The 7,426-nt window shown below is 39.7% G+C and overlaps 1 long non-coding RNA gene across 5 annotated transcripts in view; it reads right to left on the bottom strand.

Moving 5' to 3' along the window:
- Positions 1-2,244: 2,244 nt before the first annotated feature.
- Positions 2,245-7,426, bottom strand: part of LOC138751056 (uncharacterized) — a 44,405-nt gene continuing 39,223 nt past the window's right edge. Inside the window, exons 5-6 of one of the 5 annotated variants that reach the window (XR_011349687.1) lie at positions 2,871-3,134; positions 2,245-2,574 (exon numbers count right to left, since the gene is read on the bottom strand). This is a non-coding gene — a long non-coding RNA (uncharacterized lncRNA). Of the gene's footprint in view, positions 2,575-2,809; positions 3,135-7,426 lie in introns of those variants that run through there. The other 4 variants (XR_011349689.1, XR_011349685.1, XR_011349688.1 and 1 more) reach the window with 4 other exon arrangements.

The raw sequence follows: 7,426 nt of genomic DNA, 5'->3' as shown, positions 1-7,426 counted from the left end.
TAACAAACTTCAGAGGCCAGAGATGGGAATCCGAAGATAATCCACCTTTTTCTCTTTAGCCGCAGGCGAGATTTGCGCTCTGCTGGGTGACTCCTCTGTTCCCTCTAAGGTTTATAGACTGTCCGTGCAAAGTTGTCATATTGTGCATTTTGGTGCTCAATGGATGTGCGCATTGAACCTTTTTTCAAGCCAGGTTTCGGGCGACCTATAGCTCATGGCTTATCAAGGTCTATGACATGTTTTAATAAAATACAAATATGATTTCATTCTCCGAAGTAGCATCTTGAGGTGAGATGTGATTCTACCTTGTTTTACTTAACTGCCCTGGGTGGGCACTTGCATTTCTTTGGGTGCTGGTCGCAGAACTTGTGTGCTCACGTGCGAACACCTCACAGGGAATGGAGGCGACAACCACCCAGACCTTCATTCTCCAGCGCTGCGTCGAGAAGGGCCTGTGAGAAACGTTTATATGTCATTGTATTACAATGCTCGTGGGGTCTGTAATTCAGGTTTTCAGAGAGGAACTGAAAAATGCCTCGCTCACTACAGTTCATATGTTTCTTTGAACCATTAAACAACGAGCCACAAGCAGAAAAATATGCAAATAGTTAGTATTCTCCCCTAATAATGATCCCATTTCGCAATCACCGCAGTTATTTTGTAAGCCATAATTATTAGTTCATCCCAGGGCTTCGAAGGTTGTCTCGCGCACAACAGATGAATTCTACCTGCTTCATTTGATACCTATTTTCGTGATGTTAAAGGCACTGCTCTATCGTTTCTATCAGCTTCTTGCAATGTGTGTATTGTATTTCTGGGAGCAGGTGAAATGTTCCATTGCACTTGCGGCCACCGGAAAGTGCCTATGTGTTCCACACCTTCGGCTATAACGTCACTGCTGTCATATCTGTCATTAACACAATCATTGTGTGTTGTCCGCATCAGCGCCTCCCATTTGTGTCAACGTCACAGTTTATTCCAAATCGGTAGAAATTCTTAGGTAAGAGCTGTGTATCAGAATGGGCAATTTGTCGAGTAGTACTACTGGGTTCAAAACGGGATTCTGGCATTGATGCACGCCACCGATCAAAATATTCTTGCTGTAGGAGTGTAGGGGGATCATAGATCCATTTAACGAGTGAATTCATTGACTCAGCGACCATCATCGAAGCGGTCACTGTTGCAGTGGGCGGAAAAGCAGGAGACAAATTCTCGAAAAACTTACTCGAGAGGAGATGGTGTTCAAAGAAGTCAGCGAGTAGGGTAATAGTCTCCTTATTGTCAATTTGGTGTTGGTTGCCCTTAGAAGAGAATAGAAGGCAGGTAATGCAATGCCGCTATCCATTCCTCTCAGCAAAAGCTTTCACCCTTTGCATTCTCAGGATTGCAAGGACATATCTGGATAAGGCAGCAGCAAGAATGGTTGGTCTGTGTCCACACATATGCCACAGAAATGCAAGTTGAAGAGTGGCAGAGCGATTGCCAGAGGGGACACGGGAGTTACAGGAGGACAGGAGTATTTGTGACCAGAGACAAAAAGACAAAAGAAGATATAAGAACAGAAGGAGACTATTCAACCAATCAAGTCTTCCCCTCCTTGTAATAATGAGGTGATGAAATTACACACTCAACTGCAGTGCCCAGTCTTTTCCATAATTATTGAAGCCATGGCTTCCTGTTAAACAGTATCTAAATATAGCCAACGATTTAGCCCATGACCACCAGTGGATATAAATTTCAGATTCTCCCTTCTCTCGCTAAATTAATCCCACCACATCAGATTTAGTACATTATCTGCAACACTATTTTTAACCCATGTGCATGTCCTTGTCGTGCGAACATTGTATTCCGGTGGCAACTTCTTCATCCAATCTCTTGATCATGTTTAAATCCTTCTGCCGTCTCCCTGATTTGTCAGTACAACTTGACTCTCCACTTCCTTCATAACGTCTGAAAATTTAGGCATTAATCCATGTATTCATTAATCTAAATAATTCAAATGAAACACGAGAAAGCGGTTCCATAACCATGGGCTGTTGTGTTAAGTTGACCAAACAGCGGCACCTTGGGTTTTCAACGACCGATCTCGGCCGGGGGTTCAATCGACCCTGAGACAAATCAACGTTCAGAGTACCTTCTCCATTGAAATATTAACTGCGCGCACTCCCCTTTACTCGTGGCGTTCCTCATCCAGAAAAGATCAGTGAAAGGGATGAAAAAAAAACATTTAATTCCTCTGCCTTCTCCTTGTATTTTTATTTCTCCATCGACATTTGCTGGAGGTATTACAACGTTTCTCAATTCTTTACAGTCTTTGGTAAATTTAAGAAACTTTTCGCATTATATTTTGTATTGTTTCTACCTCATCTTTGCTCGTCTAATTAATTATTTCATATTCTCCCTTCTGTTAAAGGTTGCGCAATCCTCGATATGCCCACTGATCTCTCCGACAGAGTATGTCATCATCTCTTTTGTCTTCACGTTGGCTTTGACTTCACCTGTCGGATACCGCTTTTACATTTTTACGTCCGAATATTTGTTGTTTATGGTATGTCTTTAATTTCTTGACCTTCGCTGAAAGAGGACGAAAGAAGGGTTTATTAGAGCTGCTAATATCAGGAACCAGGTGGAGGTGAGTGCATTTTAAAACGGAGCTGAGGGCATGTTATGGGTGAAGGATCTCTTTTTGGTGTTTCGTGGTTTTTTTGTTAACGTTGACATTTCACAACCAAGACGGATTTCACATCCAGGTTAAAGTAATCAATACAAGTAACGATAAAATTATATAAATTAATCCAAGTTATCCAACATTTTATTGTTTTGATATTTTATTATGTTATTACCAAAAAAAGTAATATCGAAACCACTACCTCGAAACAAGCAGTTTGGCCAAACAAATCATGAAAAGCAAAATTCTTCTCAGTGATAAATTGCCGCATCGGTCACACATCTACCTTCCGAACAAATCAAAATGATCCTTCGAGATGTTAAAGGGTCCCACGCTGTTTAATATTTTAAATTCGAATCGGAAATTGAGCATCTAATCTTCTCTAAATTTAACATGAAATAACATCGCGTAGACTCTGAGCAGGTTAGACAGGATAATGTCCCTCCATCGAAGCATGACTGTTCACCTATATATAAGAGGAAAAATGATAATAAAGAAAGGTCAAATGCCGGTAAATCTAAGTCGTTCTCAGAAATAACAGTAAACAAAGCTACTAAATCTTTGGTCAAAAATAAATTTAAAAAATGGACAAATGATTAAAATGTTACGGGTTAAACTGAAAGGTTCATGCTGGGATTTTAAATAGATATTAAAAAATAAAACGAGGGGTAGTTAAAGCGGAGCGGCCAGTTGAGAGAGCTCAGGGTGTGGTAAGAAATTGAGGCTTGGACTCACGAGGCTTCGGCCAGTAGTTGCTGAGGCCGTGCATGTGCCCAGAGAGTTTAGGTCATATATGGATTTAATTTCGGAAGAGTTAATGGAGAGAGGAGCAAGGGCAGTGGGATTCTCCGATTGCAGGCTGAGGTTAATATGGGGATAGCAAAATTGACTAAGATAAATACATATGCAAGATGTGCATCAGTTGCAGCTCTTGGGAGAACGAGCTGGGGAACTGGAGCTGGTGCCGGATGAACTCGGAGAAATCGTGAGCTATAAGGAAGGAGTGGTAGAGAGGAGAATCAGGATGAAATTCACCCCAAATATCGGGATACAGGTTAGGAGAGGGACGTTGAATAGGCAGACAGTCCAGAACACCTATGTGGCCATTCTCCTCAACAATAACTATACTATTTTGGATATTGTTGGGGGAATGATCTATTAGCGACTGGTTGGAGTTGTCACGTCTCCAGAGCCCTTTGACTCCGAAGGGATGTCGGGAGAAGAGGAGATCGACGGTAAATCGGACACGTCGGACAAGCGCAGTCGATAGGATGTTCTGTGAAAGGAACCGAGGCTCCGATGGTATGGATGAAGTACTGGATAGGGAGAATGCGGGGTTAGGAAAGAAGAATCTCAAGGGTGGTAATCGCTGGATTACATCCTGTGCAACGCGCCAGAGAGGGAAGGAAAATAAAGTGACAGATGAATGCATGGAAAATGTTTGTGCAGGGGCACGTTTTCAAATTTGTCGATATTTTGGATCTATTCTGTGGAAGATTTGACTTTTAAAAAAGGCCGGGCTGCACCAGAACTTGAAAGTGACCAATATTGAGGCGGGTAGGTTTGTTGGAGGGGATGTTTTTAACGAGCATGACAAGGGTGCGGGAACGATAACTTGTGAACATAAATTAGGGAAGAAATGAAAAAAAGGTATGATACTTTGGTCAGGATTTTGTGAGGAAAACATAAAAGTGGCAAGAGGGTTCGAAATGAGTCTGTGTCAACACTTGGAGTACAAGGGATACAAAGATGGTCTTGGAGCCTGGATCAGTATGTGAAATTACGATTTCGTGGCTGTTAGACTTGGCTGGCGGAAAAGGAGAAATGGTTGATGAAGGTAATGGGCATTAGATGTTATATAGGTAATGGGATGAGAGGTGGGAGAAGTGGAATAGCGCTAGTGATGGGCAGCTCACCCTTTTTGAAAGGGAGAAGGCTACAGAAGTCGTGTCAACTGAGTTGGTAGGAATTTAATTTAGAAAAAAGGACGGTAGTAATCACCATGCTGAGAGTAGGTTATAGACTGCCAAATAGCCCTCGAAACATAGATAAGCAGGCAGATGTTGGAATGGTGCAGGACAAACTGGGTTATAGCTATGTTTTGTAATGAAATACATATTTGGAAGAGAAATTGGTAAAATTAGAGTTGGTTGAGTAGATTTTAAAAAGATCTTATTTGAAATATTGAAGAATTCATATTCAGTGGACTTTACAGAAACTATGGAGAATGCTATGCACATTTCACAAATAGGTGCTAATTGAAATGACGTCATAAAATGAATAGACAATTGTCTCGGAGACACTGGCTGTTTACAAGGCTTCTGACCTTTCTTCTAAGTGCTCACAGAAATGTCACTTCTTGGTTTTGTTTACCTTAGCCAACAGCTTGACCAAGAAGGATAACTCCTGTTGTTTACTGAAGAAGGAGGGGGTTTTGTGGCAAGTGAGAGAGTCACATGGGCTTTCTGGCAGCTGGAAGTTGGAGAGAAAGGGAGGGGAAACAAGCTTTCTCAGCTTGAGTGTTTGACACTGAAGGGAGCTGAACAGTGTAAGCCAGGAATGTTGTTGAAACAGAAAGCTCCAGAGTGGTGGATGGCAGGAGATGCTACCTGTTTGATATTTCTCTTGGAATAAGTGAAACAGAAAGGAAATCTGTGCTAGCTGGAAATAAAGAGGTTATCATCTGGACAACCCTTATGGGGATAGTTTTGTCAGCAAGATATTGAGGTGACTTATGTGGTACCTCAGTTGTGGAATTCCTGGAACAACAAATCTCTCTCTGAAATCCCTACGAGAACCTTCCTGAGCAGTAAACATGTACCTTTCCAGCACCAAAGCCTGCTGAACTTTATATATTTTAAATTCTGTCCACTGTATATGAATTGCCTGCAACCAGAGATCTTTGAAGAATGAGAAATGAGATTGAACTGTGAACCAAAGACCTTTTCATAAATTTACACACACATCACGTACATGTGTGCTTAGAATGAGAAGTGGGTTACGTTGGGTTAGTTAAGTAAATAGAGATAAGTTAATGTTCGATTCTATTTTAATGTTTAAAGTTAATTAAAACTACCTTTGTTTAAATAACCATTTGTCGTGTTGAATATCTATTGCTGCTTGGTTTTGGTCTCATAACATTTTATGGGGGATCTTCCAGTCAATTAAACAGGAGGTTTGTGGGTTATTAGTCAATTTGGCTTTTATTCCAAGCTAATTTAAAGCTTGAGTGTGTTGATATTTTTTTGTCAGACCCATCACCTGCAGAGCTAAAGAGCAGGAGAAAAGAAGAACTGATGTTTATTTCTAAGGCATTAAAACTGACTGAAGCTAAACATTGGATGAGGAAAGTACAAATTCAGAGGATTATCATGAAATATTATTAGATGAGAGTAAATTTGTTCTGAAAAACTTAGAAGATTTTCCAGAGGATACATCTGGTGAGTTGCAATTGGAATTGTGAAATTAAAGGTGCAAGAGGAAAGAGAGAAACATAATTTTGAGTTTCAGAGACAACAATATGAGACAGAGGAAGGTGAAAAAAGAGGATATAAGAGTTAGAGTTAGTGGAAAGACAGTTTAAAATAGAAAGGATTAAAATTTCGAAAGTTGAAGCTGTAACTCCTGAGGAGAGGTTTCTGCCTTGCAGAGAGATAAATCTAGTGCCTCCCTTTGACGAGGGAAATATAGATACCTATTTTCAGAATTTTGAAAAGGGTGCTGAGAGTTCAAAATGGCCAAAAAATGGTATTTGATGCTCCAAAGTGTATTGAAAGGAAAAGCACAAATCGCATACTCTAGCTTGATAGCACAGCAAGGGGAAAATTGTGATACTGTTAAGCAAGCTGTATTGAAAGCTTATGAGTTGGTTCCATAAGCATATGGTGACAAATTTAGGAGTTTGATAAAAATATGGAATCAATCTTATATGGATTTTGTTCTGAAGAAATCTATATTGTTTGACAGTTGGTGCACCTCCAGAGGAATAAATAATGATTTTGAAAGATTAAGAGATATGATGTTAATTGAGGAAATTACAAGGTATGTCCCAAAAGAGATTAAATTATATCTGGATGAGAGAGATGTGATTATGTGGCGTCAGACAGCTAGATTAGCTGACGAATATGCATTGATTCATAAAAGTACATCTCAAAAAGTTAATGTGGAGCAGATTAATATGGATGTTCAGAGGATTAATATGGAGCAGGATATTAAATCTTAAATTAAGTCTGGAGAGAAGGTTGGAAAGGAAAGAACATCTGCATTTGTATGTCATTTTTGTAAGAAACCTGGTCATGTTATTGCAAATTGTCTAGTATTGGAAAAGAAAAAAAGAAAATAAGGTTTTATCAGAAGCATGTATTCAAACTGTTGAATTTAGGCAGAGCAGATGTTCTAAATCTGATAGGGTGTCATGGATGTTTTCAAACCTTTTGTTTCAGAGGGTTTCGTTTCAGTAAAGTTGGGAGAATCACAGGTTCCAGTTAAAATTCTTAGGGATACTGGTTCTGCACAATCATTGTTAGTACAAGGAGCTTTATCTCTTGATCAAAGAACTGACACAGGGAGACAAATTTTATTAAAGGTGTTTGAAATGAAGTGGAGTCGATATCTCTTCACAAAGTAGTGTTAATTTCAGAGTTAGTTAAAAGACCTATTGTGTTAGGTCAAAAATAAATCTTGGAAATCAGTTATTGTTAACAATTATGTGTCGAGCATCACGATTTCCAGAAGCTAGACCATTTAGAAATATTAACG

This window comes from Narcine bancroftii, unplaced genomic scaffold (genome assembly GCF_036971445.1).
Source record: "Narcine bancroftii isolate sNarBan1 unplaced genomic scaffold, sNarBan1.hap1 Scaffold_631, whole genome shotgun sequence".
Lineage (NCBI taxonomy): Eukaryota > Metazoa > Chordata > Chondrichthyes > Torpediniformes > Narcinidae > Narcine > Narcine bancroftii.
The sequence above is the reverse complement of the archived record's forward strand: the minus strand, read 5'-3'. Positions and strand labels throughout refer to the sequence as shown.